Source organism: Pinus tabuliformis, chromosome 5_2 (genome assembly GCF_031772625.1).
Source record: "Pinus tabuliformis cultivar Carrire ecotype Pingquan chromosome 5_2, CPIR1, whole genome shotgun sequence".
Lineage (NCBI taxonomy): Eukaryota > Viridiplantae > Streptophyta > Pinopsida > Pinales > Pinaceae > Pinus > Pinus tabuliformis.
In genome coordinates, this window is record NC_142306.1 from 860,810,775 (window position 1) to 860,832,674 (window position 21,900).

The window sequence follows — 21,900 nt, forward strand, 5'->3', positions numbered from 1 at the left end:
TTATCCTACGCAATCTAGGTATGGATGTCACCATTTTCAAAAGAGGAATCCTTGTACATGCTTTAGAAGAGAAATGGGCCAGTTTACTATTGGTTATTCAAAAGTTCATTACGTGTGAGGGTTGTTTTGGATCAATGTATATGTATCATACCCAGTTGCCGATGAACTTTTTAAAAGAACAGACCCTTAATATGCCTTACTTTTTATTACTGAGCTTGAAAAAGATGTGCACAACCGCCCAAAATAATATAGAGAACATAGAACCCCACTTATATCATCACGGGCTTGTGATAATTCTAATTGAAGACCAATTGAAGAAAAAGAGGGATACCCAGGAACGGTTTTTGGTGAGAAACTATTTTCTAGATCCAGCTGAAATTCCTGAGAGAAGTACAGCAAGAAAGAGTAGGAAAAAGGAAACTAATGTGAGAATTCAAGACACTCCTAAAGAAATTCATCAAGAAAATAAGCTTCCTGAAAAAAGGGAGGAAAGAACCAAGTATAAAAAGCAAGGAAAACTAAAAGGAAAAAGAAACATAGAGGATGTCTACCAATCATCAGAACTTTCCTTAGAAGAGGACCACCAAACACTATCTAAGAGGCTAACTCACCTTCAAGGACAATCAATTGTAGCCAGGAAGAAAGAAAAAGAAAAACAGAGTATTGAGGAAGACGGCACTAGCCCACAACATTTAAGAAGAAGCACCGGGCTTAGAGGAAAGTGGGGGAAAGCACAAAAAAAGGACCCCATTTTATCGACTTAGGAGGGGGAACATCGGAACAACCTCTAGCTGGCCGTAGCCCACCTCATTCTTAGCAAAAATTTGAAATCAGTCCTCCTCAAAAGGACTTTGCGGTTAGCCCAAGAAAAGCTTCACCCGATATAGACCTGAATCAACAGGAGATGTATGATTACATAGAATCCTTGGAGAGAACAGCCCCAGGTCCCAACACTTCATATATTCAACCTCACACAACACAAGAATCTCAAATCCAATCATTGAAACAAGAATTTTTTGAACTAGAGGTCTTAAATAGACACATTAAACATGAAAATGAAGGACTAAAGGAACAGAGTCGATTGGATAAGATCATTCATGACAATAGCATGCTACATCTCGGGCTATGGCGGTAAAAGAATAGGAAATTGAAGAAAATGTGCAGGAAGATAGGAAGATCACTGATCAATCTCAAATTCAGATGCTTGATGAGGAAGCCCAGGATGTTGGCAGCACCTAGAAAGAGGAGAAGAGGATTGGATGTACTGGCAGAGGTATCAGAGCATATAAATTGAAGGGGGGTGATCAAAATTTTGGTTGCATGGGGACATGAAACACCTTTACAGTGGGGGTATGTTGAACCCTGAACTTGCATCTTTCCTACACATTTTCCCAGACTTTTTCCACTCACCTCGACCTCATAAGCTATCAAAATCATTGAAAATTGATTCCAAAAAGAGCATTAAAATGGTTTCCTAATTATGTTTTGTGTTTACTGTTTGAACTAGATTTTTTCTCATGAGCTGCAGAACCATGTAACTTTCCACAGCTGATTCAACTTTCCGCAGCTGTTTTTTGTAAAGTCTATATTGCAGGTGTCACGAGGCAAAGCAAGCCACATGGGCAAGTTTGAAATGACATGGACATGGACCGGGTCCTATTGATCCATCCAGATTCATCAAAGAAGGTCATCGTCAAAGGTAGTCAAGCAATGGTCAAACTTAGGAGTCTCATAGCAACAGGACTCCGTTTCAAGCACGTGAAGAATTTCGTGGCTGTTTCTAGATCTCTGGAGGTACGCTGAAATTTGTAGGCTGACCACGATGTGGATCCAACAATCGCTTTCAATAAGATTGCGTAATCTCAGCGACCATGATGCTAAATGGATGAAAAACAACGTCCACGGATTTAGCATCATGGTCACCGAGATTACGCAATATTATTGAAAGTAGCTGTTGGATCCACATCGTGGTCAGCCTACAGATGCCAGCATGCCTCCAGAGATCTAGAAACGGCCACGAAAGTCTTCACGTGCTTGAAAACGGATTCATGTTGCTACAGGACTCCTAAGTTTGACCACCGCTTGACTACCTTTGACCACGACCTTCTTTGATGAATCTAGCCGGACCAATATGACCCGATCCATGTCCATGTCATTTCTAACTTGCCCATGTGGCTTGATTTGCCTCGTGACACATGCAATATAGACTTTAACAAAAAGAGCTGCGGAAAGTTGAATCAGCTGTGGAAAGTGACAGGATTCCACAGCTCATGAGCAAAAATCTAGTTCAAACAGCAAACACAAAACATAATTAGGAAACCATTTTAATGCTCCTTTTGGAATCAACTTTCAATGATTTTGATAGCTTAGGAGGTTCAAGTGAGTGGAAAAAGTCTGGGAAAATGTGTAGGAAAGATGCAAGTTCAGGGCTCAACACCCTGATTACTCGCTTCCTCTTCCACCCTTCAGTTCGATTGTTGTTGTTCGTTTGGAGTTCCCTATATTTGCATCATTGTCAATGGCTCACAAGGAGTGGCCACTTGTCCTCTCCTTAACTACACCAACTCTTCCTCGTCGGTTTGGTTTTCCAGTTACACTGTGGTATGACTCATCTGCCATCTCAACGGTCAAATCAGACTTCAAACTTTCATGTGCCGCGGCTTAATTCCCTGTCAAATTTGGTTCCTCCATCAGGCGCAATCTCCACCGTCAGATCTAGAGCCTCTAGATCCTACGAGATTTTCTCATTTCACGTGGTTAACTTGCTCGACCATTAGCGTGCGATGAGAGGTGGTTTTATCTCTCATATTCCTGACATGCATCGGGTGTTGAATGGAATCGCTCATTTTTCTCCAAATCCTCTTACTGCCCTAGGATGCCCTTGATGTACTACCGGTTTTGGAGCACGCGACCCGCCTTTCTCCTTACCACTTTCCCCATATTTTCCTAGCTTCTCATGTGATCGAGCACTCAGTGCCTTTCCTTCTCAAGGGGTTTTTCCCAACGATGCGTGATTAGCACTAAGCACTAATCACACATTAGAAATGGCCTCCATTTCCTGATCCGGGCTTCCCAACTGCTAGTTTTGCCTCTTGCGCGGTCTCCATGGGCCTTGGTCAGTGCACTTTGTCCAAGGTACTCATCATTCCTCGCTGGTTGCAAACTGCCACCATCTAGAGTTCTTCCTGATCGCTCTGTGTTCATAAATTTGAAGTTTTTTTCCTGATTTGATATAGTCATGGTATTGTGATAATCTTCATGGATCTAATTTGGATCAGTTCCCCCATCAAATTTGCCTAAAGCCAAAAATACCAAAGTTACTAAAATTGATTTTCTCCTCACCTTGGGAAAATTATTAGGAAGGAACATTACATGGCATGGTCCTCTAATATGGATGCACATATGGTAGGTCTAGATTGGACAAGTGTAAGTGTAGTGACATGTTGTAGCATGAGACTAGATTAATGATGATGACATAGACTCCATCACGAATTTTTGAATGGTAGTATTTTTTAAAGAGTTAAAAAATGTGGCTTGGCATGGTCTCTATCATGAGGTTTTTATTGGCTTACATGCTTGGGAATGTGGCTTTATGTGGATTCTATCACAAGGTTCAAATTGGTAGTATGGTTGAAGTGGAACTCTGAATGTTGGAAAAAAGATCACACTGAGAGGGGGGATGAATCAATGTGAGAGAAATTTAACCATTTCACATATTTTCTCCATTGAAAAGTTATGTACCAATAAATCATAACCATTTGTTATATATCAATAAATAAATCAATGCATCATGAATATTTCATCACATCAATATGACATCTGGAAGCAACAAGCACCTCAAACACCTGAAAGTGGCATTAGAAGATCTACTAGGATAAGTAGACCCCCTAAACGATACTCTCCTTCATTATATTATGTATTTTTGACTGATTCTGGTGAAACAGAATGTGATGAAGAAGCAGTGCAAGTAGAAACCAAGAAGAAGTGGGAGCAAGCCATGAAAGAAGAGATGGACTCCTTAGTACATAACCAGACTTGGGACTTAGTCAGGTTGCCTACAGGTAAAACAACATTGCAGAATAAATGGGTTTACAAGTTCAAGGAAGAAGATGGAGGTAGAAAAAGGTACAAAGCCACACTTGTGGTGAAGGAGTTTGCATAGAAAAATGGTTTAGACTTTGATGAGATATTTTCTCAAATTGTTAAAATTACTTCAATCAGAACTATTTTAAGTCTAGTAGTAGCGGAAGATTTTCATCTTGAGTAGTTAGATGTAAAGACAACCCTTCTCCATGGGGATTTGGAGGAAGAAATATATATACATCGGTTACAAGGATATGAGGTAAAAGGGAAGTAGAAATAAGTGTGCAAGTTAAAGAAGAGCTTGTATGGATTAAAACAGGGCCCAAGGCAATGGTATCTAAAATTTGATCGGTTTATGTCTGAACCAGGTTATACTAGATCTCATTCTGATCATTGTTTTTATTTGAAAAGGAAAATTGATGGAAAATATATTATATTGTTATTGTATGTAGATGACATGCTTGTTGCAGGTTCTAAGTTCTAACATGCAAGAAATAAGTGGGCTCAAAAGAAAATTGACAAACTCATTTGCAATGAAGGATTTGGGTGCCACAAAACAAATCCTTGGTATGAGAATAACTAGAGATAGGAAGAATCACAAATTAACATTGTCTCAGCGTGAGTACATACAAAAGGTGTTGAAAAGGTTTAATATGTAGAATGCAAAACCAATTAGTATACCTTTGGCTATCCATTTCAAAATAAGTAAGGAGGTGTGTCCCAAGACTAAGGAATAAATGGCTTATATGTCTAAAGTTCCATATGCATCAACAATTGGAAGCTTAATGTATGCAATGGTCTGCACAAGGCTTGATATTGCACATGCAATGGGAGTTGTAAGAACGTACACAAAAAATCCAGGAAAAGAACATTGGATGGCAGAGAAGTGGATTCTAAGGTATTTGAGAGGTACCACAAATCAAGCATTATGCTTTGGTGGTTCAAACATTGCTCTGCAGGGACATGTTGATGTAGATATGGTAGTTGATAGAGATAATAGGAGGATCATCACAGGTTATGTGTATCTGTAAGTGGAAAAACTCTCAGCTGGGTTTCAAATCTGCAAGGTGTTTTTGCACTCTTAACGACGGAAGCAGAGTATGTTGTTGCTACAGAGGCTACTAAAGAAATGATTCGGTTAGAAAGGTTTTTGGATGAATTAGGTAAGATGCACGACTTAGTTAGGTTATACAATGATAACTAGAGTGCCATACATGTTGCAAAGGACTCTGCATTTCATTCGAAGGTTAAACATATATAGCTCAAGTACCATTTCATACGGCCCATGTTGGAAGATGGACAGTTGAAGCTGGAAATGATACACACTAGCCAGAATCCTGCAGATATGTTAACAAAAGTTGTAACTAGGGAGAAAATGAGATTATGCTCGATTTCAATCGGTCTTCAAGTATGACAATGAAGATGAGAAACAACCAAGTCCAAAGTGGAGTCATTTTCCAACAAATGAAGCAGCGGTGGAGTTGATATAATTAGTCTCCAAGTGGCATATTGTTGGGTGTGGAGCTTTATTATCTTCTTTATTCAAAGGTATTACCGCATTAGACCCCTTTCGTAAGGGGGCAGAAACGATGCTCATTTATGTGCACCATTAGGGGGTCCAGGGGGGAGACAATTATTATTTAAAGCCCCCCCACCTTGACAGAGGATCGAGGATCAGGGGCAGCGCCCCCGAAGCTAAAAAATAGATGTAAAATTTCCTTGTAAAATGTTGTAATTTCGTACTCAATCTGGGCCATTCATTAGGTGGAAATCTGATGGTAGAAGTTATGTTTAATTTAGGTTTTTTTCCCTAGAAGGCAACCCATCACTATATATAAGGGAATTGTATTGTAGCTATGTAGATGTGTATTCTGAGTGAGAAAGAGAGAGGAGGTTGTGTGAGAGCGAAGAGGGAATTACAACGGATCGGTTGTAGGTTGTATCTCTTCATTTTGCTGGATAATATAAAAGGTAGGACTTGTTGTTTCTCCATGGATGTAGCACAAATTAGGTGAACCACGTATATCTGTGTCTCTCTTGTTTTATGTGTTTATATTTTTGCAATATTTTATGTGTTCCATTGCTCTGTAATATATATTTTTCTAACACAATATGGTGTGTTCAGTAGTGTTGATTAATAGAGGTGTATTCTAGTTGATTGATTAGTGGTAAAATATTATTGAACGTGATTTTGGTGAGTGATTGAATTGAGAAATATATTTGTTTACGAAATGAAGTTTCCTTCATGATTTGAGTTTGAAAATTGTATGAAAGATTAATCATTGAGGCCAAGCAAGTGGTAGCTTTTACATCAAAGGTTGTAGCTCCTTGTAGTATTGGCTAGTAATTTTTAGGGGTTAGAGTTCCTTTTAGTGGAAGCTGATAAATTAGGGGTTGTATCTCCTTTCAATTGTAGATGATAAATTATGGAGTAGTAGCTTCCTTCTAGTTGTAGCCAAAGAACTTGTAAGAACAAATAGAAGCTTTCCTTTGTGGAAATAATTGAAGATAAGTTTAAAGAATTTATGTGTTCTATTTGTGCTTCTTGTGATTTTCATATGTATCATTCCTAAAGTATTTATTCATTTCCTAGTAATCTTTACTAGTGAAAGAAAATTGTAAAATTACTACAATATTGACTCATACCCCCCCATGTATTGTCTTGATTTATAACATTCTCATTATATTTTTTTTCAACCCTCCTTCCTAGAAAGGTATGATTTTCTTGGTTCCCCTTCCCTTTTTCTGCACCACCCCTAGTTTAGCTTGTTCCTTTCTCTTTTGTTATCATCCTTTAGTCTTATTTTCGTTCACATTTATTCCCAGTTTCTCTTTATTATTTACCAACATTAACCAAAGTAGCATAGGTTCAAGCAATAGATCTAGCATACTAAATACTAAGTCATTTCACTAATTTATGATTATACATTTGTGATTTATTTTTAACTATCCCCTATAGTTCCCCTTTGAATGTTGTGAAACAGTGGACGACAACTCTCGTTATTGATCTATGGGGACTGATAACACTCTTCGTGTTATATCTCCAGTGTTTATAATAAGAGTAATATCCAAAAGGAATAGACTTTCTAGATGTGAAAGGACCTCATATACCATTAAATCAAACATTTATTGGCCTAATACATAATCACTAGGGGACATATTATGGCTCTTGACCATAGTGATATCTAGTGGCTAGTTGACACAAGTCTCCATGGGATTTGCATTGGTTTGTGGGTATATAGAACAAAAAAATGTAACATCCCTAGTTGAATTTCCATGTAAAAAAAAAAAAAAGACGAAGGTCATGGGACACATATTCCAAGTTGAATAGTGGGAAGAACATCCTAGTGGATGCCAGTCTCGTTCATTATGGCTAAGGAAATTGGCAAAGGCATTGGGAAAGGCAAAGGGGCATTAATTGACATTTATTTACAAAAATAAAGGAAAATAGGAGAAAAGGTAGAAGAATAGTCATAAATTTGCATGCAATGAAAATTAGAGGAAAAAAGGACAAAAATAAAGAAAAGGAGGCCTCAATGATAAAAAGGCTTCTAAGGATCAGTTCATGGCTTTTGATAGTTCTATGGTGGGTCTCTCTTCTATTCTCTCTCTCATACTCTTGAACACTTAGAGAAATCTTGGAGCATTGGATGAGCATGCTTGGAGCACTATAGTATTCACTTGGATTTGGAGACAGAATGCAAACAAAAGCGACAAAACACAAGGGAATAGTTGGATCAATAGCTACAACGAGATTTCTTTGCAGGTATCAAGTTGCATGTATGGTTTCCTTGCTAGTTTTGGCATGCATGGTACATGCATGTGGTTTCTTGATTATGATCTATCATTGGCATGGAGGATTTACCATATTGATAGTGGATTTTCCCAACCTTTCCATTTCCTAGATAGCCACGGTTTAATGAGTTTTCCCATTTGTCTTTTGATTTGTGATCATGTTCCTCATGGATGTTGGTTGACTTATTAGTTCATAAAGACTTGGTTGTAAAAACACTATAGAATCCTTCGAACAACTTGCATTGAGTTACTAGTCTTGGAGCCTTGGTTGGACAAACACTCTAGATTCCTTGGTGGGTTGAGTTACTAGTCCTAGAGCCAAGTTGGAACAAATGCTATGGAGCCCTAGGAAACTTCAGTAGAAATTGGTATGGTTATGGTTAGTGATGCCTGGCCGTGAGGTGGAATCATTGGTTGAGGGTTGAGGTGGTTGGCCTCTGGAAGCCCTGGTTTGATTTTGCTTGGTTTATTCCATGAGATCCCACATTCATTCTTGGAATATGGTGTGGGGGTGATTGGCTTAAAGAAATATTTGGTTCATCCCAATCCATGGTTGGGTGGCACATGGAAGTCCCTAACGTGGTTGGTACATTTCATATGTTATTCTTTATTGATGATCAATCAGCATAAGTCCTAATTTTTTATTGTTTACATGACCTGTTTTTCTTGGCTTTATTGTTAGTTAAGTATATGCTACATGCATGGTGTATTTATTATTATATTATTTGCTCTTGATATAAATCTAATTTATGGTTTGACAGGATCTTGGTTATTTTATATGGATGCATGAGATAATATGTTTTTGTTGGAAAACCTTCTTGATGAACATCTGATGAAACCAATGTAAATAGGGACCAAACCATGCATCCATGACTTACAGGTACTATGTATGCAAACTGTTTGTAAAAATGAATAGCATGTGTTGACAAGTTAGAGTAATTTATTTAATCGCACCCTCGAAGTTGGGTCATGCAATGTAATTCTTTGCTCATGTTACCTTGGTAAGTATGTTAAAGTAGGTAAATGTGGGGTGGCGAGTAATAAGAACCCTGGATATTATATTTATTTTATTCTACTTAATCAATCAATATTTCTTCCATATAATACTCTTTTATTCATTTATTTTTCTCATCATAAAATGCTAATTGTCAAATCAATTCTCTATCTGAGTAATTAAATATTTATATTCCATTGGATAGTTTATCTCATTATTATTATTTATATTTATTTATCATTAATCGTGATTATTTTCATCCACTTTAGTTTTTATTTCCTTTGATAATTCCCTATGACAAAGAATGCTGAGATTTTATTCATTTAATTTACTTTGCATTCATATTTCAAATTTCAAAATATTTCTCTCAATGGATAATTTAAAATTTTTCTATAAATTAAAACCATAGAACTCTCATTATATATCACTCTAAATATTCATTCTTCCTAAAAATGGATAGAGTATCCACTAGAAATGTTGGACATTCACATTTGTAGACTATTTATATTTAGAAGTAGCACTAGTAAGATTGTATTCCTTCTATACATCTGCAAAAATCAGTTGAAATGGATGATCTATCAAATAAACTGACCAATATCTCATTGCTTCTAAGTCTAAAGGAACTCCCATCCATATTTTTCACACACAAATATAGACCCCTAACTGTAGAAAAATGGAAGGTCACCACAACCTACTAGAATCTTTGATGTTCAACCTTGACCTTATTTCTAAGGTAGTCTCATTTCCAAGATTCCTTGAATAGGTTTCTTACTTGACTTATTTGTTAGTTGACTAGTTTAGTGGATGAAGTTTCTTCTTTAATATTTTTTTCTTACTTAGTCAAAAATAATAATCTAGCATAAAATTATTGAACTAATAAAAATATGGATAACATTGATATTGTAGGACATTGTTATGAAACCAACTCACAAAAAGATAGAAAAGAGAGATAAACGCCTTCAAAATAAGCCTCTTCGAGGGGCTAACCTCCTTTACATTACACAAATGAATAATTCTTGGATGATACAAATGACAAGACCTCCTTTCTATATATAAGAGTCTAAGGGGTCATTATATAATGAGAGCTGACATAACAATAATAATGTAAGGGCACAATAACAACAATAGTGGGCTTCTATGGGGCACATTAGTAACAATAGTGGGATTCTATGGGGCACAATAATAGAAATATGAGGATTACATGGACACAAAAATAAAATAAGGGGTTTATACTAATAACAATAAGGGGTTACACTAGTAGTATAGGGACCTAACATGCCCCTCTACTTCAAAAGGTGTTGTCCTCAATGCTTGAGTAGTTATTGATGCTTCTATATGATATCCTTGTCATCCCATGTGGAATCTTCAGTGGGTAAGTTCTTCCACTTGATGAGATACTCTGAAATTGATTGATTTTGTAGATGTTGGGTTCTTGTTTCTATGATTGCTCCATGTTCCATTATGATTTTTCCTCCCTCGTCAAGTTCTAGGAATATTGTTTGAACTGGGATCTTCTGCAAATTTTGAATGAGTGGCCACACTTCTTCATCCTTCTTCCATTCAACCCTTGCTTATTTATCCAATCTAGTTGGATAATAGAAATAACACAAAAAAATCCTTCCACATCCTCATCCTTTCTTGAGAGTACATTTGCAGCAACATTTTGCTTCCCTTTTTTGAAAATGATTTCAAAGTCATAACCCAGCATATTTGTGACCCATTTTTTTTGTTCTTCTAGAGATAATATTTGTTATAAAAGTATTTAAGACTATCATGATCCATTTTTACCTTGAAGTGTCTTCCCATTAGGTAAGGTTTCCATTTCTTAAGTCCATGTAGTATTTCCAACATTTCCTTCTCATAAATAGCTTGCTTGAGATGTAGTCGTAAATATACCCAATCACCTACATCAAAACTTCTTTCACTGTGATGTTGATCTCCATGTTGTTTCATTCGATTCTGCACCAAAGTGGAATTATCCTTTAAAAGTTGGAGAACTTATTATTAATGCTCGATGTGATCTTTCACTGCTTGAATCTTTTTCTTCTTCATATTTCCTTCTGTGTTGAGAGTTTGAGGAGTGGTAATTTCTTCCAATGCATTGCAAGATATGGTCGGATTCATTCCTTGACGCTCGATGTGATCTTTCACTTCTTGAACATTTTTATTCTTGATATGTGCTTTTGTCTTGATAGTTTGAGGAGTGGTAATTCCATCCAATGCATTACAAGATATGGTCGGATTCATTTCTTCTTTCTCGATGCAATATTTCACTTCTTGAACCTTTTTCTTCTTGATATGTCCTTGTATCTTGAGAGTTTGAGGAGTGGTAATTCTTGCCAATATTTTACAAGATATGGTCGGATTCATTTCCTCTTTCTCTAGGGTTGGTTACTAGTGTATATCCTCTTCTTTTGATGTTTCTTGATCCTTTTCTTCCTCCTCTTCATAATCTATGTAAAATAATTTCTTCTTAGAACACTTATGAGCTTTAGTGTATTTGCTATCACAATTGTAACAAAGCTATTTTTCTCTTTCCTCTTCCAATTGTCGTGGTGTAAACCTTGTGGGTTGTGGAAAGCTAGGAGAAAAAAAGCTTCCCTAATTATAGTCATGAGCAGTGGGATTCCTTGCTTCCATAATTTTGCTTTCAATTTTTCTTGCCAACCTGAATGCCTTCTCTAATGAATCAGGTTCCCAAAGATGAACCTCATGTTGAATTTTATCCTTTAAAGTCCATATGAAGACATCAAACCTTTGCTTCTCTGGATTATCATTTACCCTTATATTCAATTTTTGAAAGTCCTCAACATGCTCTACCATTGACCCCTTTTGTTTGAGATTTATCAATTGGCTAAAGAATGTGTTTTTCTTTGTATCCTCATAATGTGTTATCATTTCTTCTGTGAAAATTGACCATGTGACAAGTGGTTTACGAGAATAAAGCCTTTCATACCATAAAAATTGATTCAATTCTAAATATAAAGATGCAATATGTACCTTTTGTAATAGTTTCACCTCATGTAGATAAAAATATTGCTCCATTTGTAGTATCCAATTTAACAGATCCTTTCCATAAAACTTCCTCATATTTCCTTTTCTTGATATTAGGAGCTCGATCTTGAAACAAATTTAACTCTATAATTTAATATCTCCTGTTAGGGCCTGGATCTACATCAGGCTGAAGGAAGGTAGGTCTAGGGTAACATCAAACCACGCTTAACCTGGTAGCTAGCCCTACTAGGTCAGGAGAGGGCTCTCTCCTTGTCAATCTCAATTATGATTTTGGTAATTAGGGCTTGAGATGACTGAATTTAATGAAGATTTTAGGCTAGGTATAGTAGCTCAGGGTTTCTGGTCTGATTTTTAGGTTTTGGTTGCTGGATCAATTGGAGAAGGCAGATTGCGTCTAGGAAATCAACTCAGGGATACAGTCATGTTCTGTGGGGCGAGGTGGACAAGGGTTTATGTACCAAAAATGGATTAATATGGTAGATTAAGATAGCTGAGGAGTTGAGGAGGGCATAAATAAATAATGAATCCTCTTCAAACAATTGAAAACATTCAAAACCAAATGCATTCCCGAGACAAAGCACAACAATGTATTTCGTCCATTCACCTTGATTCATTTAGTTTTAGAAGAGAAAGATGAATTTGGATACATATAAAACCTAATAAAAAACTCATTACAAAGGAGAAACAATAAATAAGCTTGTTGTCACATGAATCCCACAAAAATAGCTATGAAACCCGGTTTTATTCCTTGCCAAATTGCTGATACAAATGTTGAATGAGTGCCACCATTTCCACCAAAGTATAACCTTTACAAATGAATAAGAGAAAACATAATATAGGCATCAAACAACTCATGCTAGTCATCAGGGGTCGAATCCATGAGTCAAGGAGCTGTTTCAACAACATCTAAACTAGCAACAAGAAAATATGGAGTGGAACAACTTGCCTCTAAAACTAAGGAAACTGCTACATTCAATTCAAAACCACTTTTGATTAGATGTATCTACCCCACCAAATGTTTTCCATAAATATTTACATAATATTACATCATTTACCATGAAAAATTTACCAAGAAAAGAAGAAGAAGTCAACTGTTGAAGAAATTAGGTGAAATTTGAGTTTTAGGAAAAATTGAGTTTTTAGGCACAACGCCCTGAGCCTGATGCGCAGTGTCGCTTTAGGGAATATTTTGGAGGTCTTCGACTCATATAAATCATGCACAATATAGCTTATTGAAATGCTATACCTATCTAGTTTCTATGCGCAGTGCCTTTTTAGGGAAGCTTTTGGAGGTCTTCCGCTCCTCCAAATCATGCACAAGATAGCTTGTTGGAATGCTCTACCTGTCTAGTTTCTGGAACACTTTTAATTTTCAGATTTGCAGTTGATTTTCCCCTTCAAAATTCAATTCTCCCAAGACTACTTCCCGTGGGTCCAAAAAGTGGCAGAGGGCATTTTTTGAGTGTTTTGTTTTCCTTTTGGTGGCCAAGATCTTCTCCAAAATTGATGAAAATTTTTGGGTTTGCTTATTTTTTGATGTTGAATCCAAATATATAAGCCATTTTTCAAGAGGATGCACCAATTCAATGCGCAGCGCCACCGCCGGAATTTTCTGTGTTTCTAATTAAAAAATTGGAAAATGACAAAATTGTCTCAAAATTTGCCCAATTTTGGCTCAAAGCTGCATCATGGGTTACTTTGTTGGGATAAATTCACATCAGCCAAAATGTTTAGCTTTTCATCCTTATTTTTCGTTTTAAGGCCCTCCTTAATATTGCCTTATGGTGCTTGATCCTCTTGTCGCATACTCTATTTCGGGTCAAATAATGATGTGCCATATGCCTTAGCATCTTGTTGTCTCTATTTTCTTTTTTTAGAAGGCCCTCAAGGTGGATATTTACACTTTCAAGCCATATCTCTCTATCATGCTCCACTTCTTGTTCAATAGGAGTTAAGGGAAATGGATTCTGTTTTTTGCTTTGCCGTTGCATTTTTAGCATCTCTAACTCCATTTGGCTTTGTTTACCCTCTAACTGCTTATTCTCTTGCTCTAGGTAATTGATAATATATCTAGCTCTAGCCAAATTATCATTTGACATGTGATTATGAGCCTCTTTCTCTTTCAAAAGCATGCTTTGATCTAATGATGGGCTTTCAAGATCAATTACCTGAGTGTGATAAGGTGGCACATCATCATCATGCTCTTCAAGCTAAAACTCCCTCTCAACATTATAATCAAGATTTTCTCTTGGGACCTTTCCTTTCCCTTTATCTACCTACTGCAAATTCCTTTCCCTAGAGCTGTCACTTAGGGTGTCCTCCTCAAAATCAGGGTCACTGTCTCTTTCCATGCTTGTCCCTATGGGATGATGTGGTGATGATATGGTGAATGGTGGATAATAGATGGGGGAAAAAGATGAGTATGAAGAGATTTGTGAAAGGAAAAATAGTGATGAGGTGAGGTAGGGGAGTGAGAGGGATGGATAGAGGACCTAGGATTTTGAATTATGAGCTTAGGGTTTCATAAAGGGATTAGTTTTGTAGGGAAAATAGGGAAAGGGAAAATAGGTTAGGGAAAATGGGATCAAGCGGTAGATTTAGGGCAAATGATAAGGGGAAAATGAAGACAAGTGACAAGAGATAGAAATGGTGAGAAATTTGGTAGGAGAAAACTAGGGTTTTGAGTTTTAATATGCTCAAACCATAGTTATAGCATAAAAACCCTATGTGAGATCAAAAGTGAGGTTACTTACTTGATTGGAAGAGAAATGCAGCAATGATGGTGATTAGAGGTGAAGTTTGAGGGTTTTGAAGTGTTACTAGAAAATGCGTAGTGCCTTCTCACCAATGCGCAGTGCCTCTCTAATGCGCAACACTAGTGTAAATTAACACAAGAGAAAACTGCCTGATGCATAGTGCCCCTCTAATGTGCTGCACTGAGCTCCCAATGCGCAGTGCCATTTTGCATACCAGTTTTGGAGGACTTCCCTATTTCCCAATTGGGAATGTGATAGATCATTAGAAAGTGTGTCAAGTCTACTTTCCAAAACATCTTGAAATTTTCAATTTGGAGCTCATTTTCCCTGCCAAAAGTCAGCTCTCCCAAGACTGGTCAAAATGTATAGAATGAGACTGCCTGAATGCAGAGTGCTATTGCAGTCAACTTTTGAAGGTCTTCCTCAACTCCAAATTCAGCTCATGATACCACATTGGAAAAATATTTGTGTCTAATTATTATTTGAATCATCAAGCAAGTCATTTTGGCATTTCATGTAGGAGAAAAATTGATTTTACCAAGGTCACTCCAGAGCTGCAGCAAATCTCTTGAGGCAACAATATTGTTGACATTTCTCCCAAACCATGAAACCTGTGTAAAAAATGAAATAAGTTTTTATTATTTGGAAAATTATGGACAAAATCCTCTCTCACATTTGTCAAATTAATCTTCTATTTCTCAAAAACATATTTTTAATAAAACCTATCCCGATGTGTGGAACATGGGATTTGTAGAAATGAAGGGAAATGAAGGGGATAAAGGGCTTCTAAATTCTTGAGAAAATTATATGAAGTAGGGAGGGATGTTAGGAATCAGAGGAAAGTGGAATTTCAAATATTGAGTGAGGGGAAGGGGTCCAAAAGGGAAAAACACATGAATAACCTAGAAAATTGTCAAATTGTAGCAATAAACTAGGGTTTGTGGGAAAATGATGAATTTGAGGGATATGAGTGATGGGAAGCATTTAATAAGGTATTTTAAGGATAGGGGAAGGTGTACGAGCATCAAGATACAATTATTGTTGATGATTTGACCATCCAAGAATAATTATCTTCAAAACCCTAGGAGAGGGAAATGGGTCTACCCAAGTACAACTGAAGCATGAACAAGGTGTAGAATGACCCATTGGAACTTGAAATGATGATGAAAACTCTTTGAATGATGGTATACTAAGTTTAATGGTGACATGGACCAATACTTGGAAGAATTTGGAAGGAGTGAAAACAATAATAGAACTAATACCTAGTGACCAAATTTTACTTAAATACTTACTGAAATGTCAAAATTTGACTTTGACACACTGAGACCACTTTGTAAGAGCATATTTGATCACTGATGGAAGGCTTCAAAGGCTGACACTAACATTGGCTGCATTGGGGATAGTAGCTCCTTGGAGGTGCCAAGAACACCATAGACCAAGTAGCCTTATCCATCGGGCATGGAGTCAAAAACACAAACTGAAATGGATGACTAAAAACTAATGACTCAAAGACACAAACTAACTTGAAACTGAATCAATACTAAAACACAACTGAAAAATTAGAAAATATGCTCAAAATGGAGCTTATTCAATAAAACCAACTCTAACTGTTCCATTCATCACCTGATCATGTGAAATGAAACAACCAATGCAACTAAGTAAGCATTCTAGATGTTGTTTGAATTCTCTGCAAGTGGTTTCTTATGAACAACAAGAGAAAACTACTGAAAGGAAACTTCCATGAAAACTTGTAAATAGATCCATTGAATAATATGGATTCTTTATCCGACTCCAAAAATACTGCATAAGGATCTTGAAATTCATGTGCACTGGGACTTAGCTCATCCGATGGATTACTTTTCTCCTCATACCATGAATGCAAACTTTCGTCTAAGCTTTGTGATGAGACTCCTGCTAAAAATGACAAAGAAACTAGCTGTCGGATCAAGTTTGTATCAATACTTGTTTCAATATCACAGTTAGCTAGTGGAGAAGGACTTTGACTGTAGACATCATCCAACACATCAGCTATTGGATCGTGAAAAACTTGAAAAGACTATTGCAACCCATTTTCGATTGGTTCCAATGGAATGACATGATTTTATATAGGCTGCTCATCCTTTATTGAAGATATACTATGCAAATTTCCCTTCAAAAACTGAAATGATTTGAAACAAAATGGTACGGAATCATCTTGCATCATTTGATCATATGTTATAGCTTCCAAGTCTTCATCTACAACTTGAAAATCGTCTACAACTTAACAATCAATGGCATTCGGTGGCTGCAAATCTAGATACGAAAAGTCTTGAACAAGGATCTCATTGTCCTCTCGATGGTCTAGATCAAAACTTATTGACGGTTGATTTCCGATTGAATGAAAGTTGTCTTTGATGATCTAAAATGAAGCAAAACAAAAAGGCAAAGATCCTTAACTTACTTCAAAATTTGCTACGGTTTCCTCCTCACTTCCATAGCTGATATGCATTGGTTGATCACTGTATTCAAGCTACTTAAAGTGGACATCCTCCTTCCGCAAACCAACGACTGATTTATTTGTAAAGCTAGCTTCTATTTGGAGGACGTAATCATCATCATACTGATCAAACTAAGGTGAACCAATAGTAAAAAACACATCATCAGGCATACATGTCATATCAACAGATCTCTCTTCTCCAAGATGATCTATAAAACAATCATTATCAGGTCTATGACAACTGGGATAATAAAGAAAATGTTTTAGAACAACAACTTGTTCCTCTTCAATCAGCAAGCCATGGTATTGAACATTATACTCATTCCTTGTGGTGATCCTTTGCATCATCTCTTCCACTGCACTTACCAAAATGTCAAGCTTTACCTCGAAAGATGTCGATTCCTCTGGATCTATGTTCTTCATCTCTTCTTCCTTCAACTTTGCCCTCGTGATCAACGAATTAGCCTCTACATCTACTGCACTGTTTTGCATCTCTTCAAGTGTTGAAAGGTTCCTTTCTCTCAACCGAAAGTCCATTTCCAGATCAAAGGCATCCATGCAGTGAAAGAGAGCAGATCCAGGAGGAGGTATTATATTAACCGGCACCAAAAAATAGACTTGGTTAAACTTGGCAGAAAAATATTGTACTGCCTCCCATGGCAATCTTTTCAACTGGTTATACTCTTCTAGATTCAAGAAAGGGTTCTATGTAACCACCCACCTATCGAGGAAAACTTTGACGAACTACTGGAGATCTGAGATGCTTACATCAGGTAGATTTTTGAACCAACTCTTAACTTTGCCTTGCAAAGAAAGAGAAAAATGCCCAACACTAACATCCTCTTCATCAACTTCAAAAAGGTCAAGAAAAGACTCAAAATTCAGTACATGTCTCTCAACAGTGATGTTGTCACATTCACCATCAAATCTTGGTAGATATGGGTAATGATTTTTAGGGAAAGCATGGGATATAGGAGGTAAAATCAGAGGCTTGTATCTATCTCGAACTTTACAAGGTATAAGAATACATATAGAAGGTGTAGAATCAGTCTTTGTCTCTTGAGGCTCATCAGTTTGAATATGATCATCATAAAATTCAGAAGAAGAGTCTTGATCAAGATCAAAAGCATGTGCATATTTTGTATCCACAATCTTCAAAGGGAAAGAATCAAATGCAGATCTAGGATCTTTCCTCGAATACAAGAGAAAAGAGAAGAAATAATTTATAATGAAGAACATAATGTCTTGGATGAAATTCCAACTTGAATACCTGATCTTTCCATATTGTCCTTTCATGTTTTTTTTGGTCAGGTTCATCCCCCAGTGGAGTCGTTGGATCTGATCTTGAAACTGATTTGGAGTCTCCAGGTGAATGATTTTAGCCTTCCTATGTCTGATCGTTGTTTTCCATCAACAATAAAATTTGAACTTGGTACATTTTGTTGAGGAACATAAAACTACATTCCCTAGTATGGTTGCCACTATGTTAGGGCCTGGATCTACCTTATGCTGAAGGAAGGCAGGTATAGGGTAACATCAAACCATGCTTAACCTAGTAGCTAGCCCTACCAAGTTGGGAGAGGGCTATCTCCTTGTTAATCTCAATTAGGATATTGGCAATTAGGGCTCGAGATGACTGAATTTAATGTAGATTTTAGGCTAGGTATAGTAGCTCAGGATTTCTGGTTTGATTTTTAGGTTTTGGTTGTTGGATCGATTAGAGAAGGTAGATTGCATCCGGGAAATCAACTTAGGGATACAATCATGTTCTGTGGGGCGAGGTAGACAAGGGTTTATGTATTAGAAATGGATTAAGATGGTAGATTAAGATAGCTGAGGAGTTGAGGAGGGCATAAAGAAACTATGAATCCTCTTCAAATAGTTGAAAACATTGAAAACCAAATGTGTTTCCAAGACAGAGCACAACAATGTATTTTGTCCATTCACCTTGATTCATTTAGTTTTAGAAGAGAAAGATGGATTTTGATATATATAAAACATAAGAAAAGACTCGTTACAAAGAAGAAACAATAAATAAACTCACTGTCACAAGAATCCCACAAAAATAGTTGTGAAACTTGGTTTTATTCCTTGCCAAATTGCTGATACAAATGTTCAATAAGTGCGACCACTTCCACCAAAGTCCAACTGTTACAAATGACTAAGAAAAAGCATAATATAGGCATCAAACAACTCATGCTAGTCATCAGGGGGTGAATCCATGAGTCAAGGAGTTATTTCAACAACATCTAAACTAGGAACAAGAAAATAGGCAGTGGAACAACTTGCCTCTAAAATTAAGGAAACTGATACATTTAGTTCAAAAACACTTTTGGTTTCATGTATCTACCCCATCAAGTATTTTCCATCAATATTTACATCATATTACATCATTTACCATGTAAAATTTAAAAAGAAAAGAAGAAGAAGTCAACTACTGAAGAAACTAGGCGAAATTTGACTTTTAGGCAAAATTGACAAAAACTTGCCTGATGCGCGGCGCCCTGGGCCTGATGCATAATGCCACTTTAGGGAAGCCTTTAGAGGTCTTCCACTCATCTAAATCAGGCACCAGATAGCTTGTTTGAACACTCCACCTGTCTAGTTTCTGGAACACTTTGAATTTTCTGATTTGGAGTTGATTTTCCACTTGAAAAATCAATTAACCCAAGACTGCTTCCTGTAGGTCCAAAAAGTGGCAGAGAGGGCATTTTTTGAGTGTTTTTTGCCCTTTTGGTGGCCAAGATCTTCTCCAAAATTGATGAAACTTTCTAGGATTGCTTATGTTTTTATTTTTAATGCAAATATATAAGCCATTTGTCAATAGGATGCACCAATTCAATGCGCAGTGCCACTGGTGCTACGCATCAGCCAGAATTTTCTATGTTTCTAATTCAAAAATTGGAAAATGACAAAATTGTCTCAAAATTTTCCCAATTTTGGCTCAAATTTGCATCATGGGTTAATTTATTGGGCTAAAGTCACATTAGTCAAAATGTTAAGCTTTTCATCCTTCTTTTTGCCTTTTAAGGCCCTCCTTTAAGGTGCTTGATCCTCTTGTCGCATACTCTATTTCGGGTCAAATAATGATGTGCCATATGCCTTAGCATATTGTTGTCTCTATTTGCTTTCTTCAGAAGGTCCTCAAGGTGGATATTTACCCTTTCAAGCCATATCTCTCTATGGTGCTCCACTTCTTGTCTAATAGGAGTCAAGGGAATGAGATGCTCTTTGTTGCTTTGCCGTTGAATTTTTAGCATCTCTAACTCCATTTGGCTTTGTTTACCCTCTAACTGCTTATTCTCCTGCTCTAGGTAATTGATAATATATCTAACTCTAGCCAACTTATCATTTGAAATGTGAATATGAGCTTCTTTCTCTTTCGAAAGCATGGTTTGATCTAATGATTGGCTTACAAGATCAATTACCTGAGTGCGATGAGGTGGCACATCATCATCATGCTCCTCAAGTTGCAAATCCCTCTCAAAATTATCATCAATCTTTCCTCCTGGGACCTTTCCTTTCCCTTTTTCTACCTGTTGCAAATTCCTTTCCCTAGAGCTGTCACTTATGGTGTCCTCCGCAAAATTAAGGTCACTATCTCTTTCCATGCTTGTCTCTATGGGGTGATGTGGTGATGATATGGTGGATGGTGGATAATAGATGGGGGAAAAGATGAGTATGAAGAGATTTGTGAAAGGATCAATAGTGATGAGATGAGTTAGGGGAGCGAGAGGGATGGATAGGGGATCTAGGGTTTTGATGTATGAGCTTAGGGTTTCATAAAGGGATTAGTTTTGTAGGGAAAATAGGGAAAGGGAAAATAGGTTAGAGAAAATGGGATCAAGGGGTAGATTTAGGGAAAATGATAATGGGAAAATGAAGACAAGTGACAAGAGATAGAAATGGTGAGAAATTTGGTAGGAGACAACTAGGGTTTTGAGTTTTAATATGCTAAAACCATAATTATAGCATAAAAACCCTATGTGAGATCAAAAGTGATGTTACTTACTTGATTGGAAGAGAAATGTAGCAATGATGGTGATTACAGGTGAAGTTAGAGGGTTTTGAAGTGTTACTGGTGAATGTGCAGTGCCTTCCCATCAATGCGCAGTGCCTCTCTGATGCGCAGTGCGAGTATAAATTAACATAGGAGAAAATTTCCTGATGTGCAGCACCCCTCTGATGTGCAACGCCGAGCTCCCAATTCACAACGCCATTTTGGAGACCCGTTTTGGAGGCCTTCCTTGTGTCAAAATTGGGCATGTGATAGCTCGTTGGAAATATTGTGGAGTCTACTTTCCAAACCATCTTTAATTTTTCAATTTGGAGCTCATTTACCCTATCAAATGTTAAATATCCCAAGATTGGTCAAAATGTGCAGAATGAGATTTCCTGAATGTAGAGTGTTATTGAAATCAACTTTTGAAGGTGTTCCTCAAATCCAAATTCAACTCATGATAGCTCAGTGGAAATATCTTTTTGTCTAATTATCAGTTGACTCATGAAGAAATTCATTTGGGCATTCCATCTAGGAGAAAAAAGGATTTTACGAAGTTCACTCCAGAGGTGTAGCAACTCTGCTAAGGCAACGATATGTTTGACATTTCTCCCAAACCATGAAACCTGTGTAAAAACAGAAAGAGTTTTTTATTCTTGGGTGAATGATAGAAAAAAACCTCTCTCACGTTTTTCAAATTCATCTTCTATTTCTCAAAAACATCTAATTTGAATAAAACCTATCCCCATGTGTGGAATAAGGGATTTGGAGAAATGAAGGG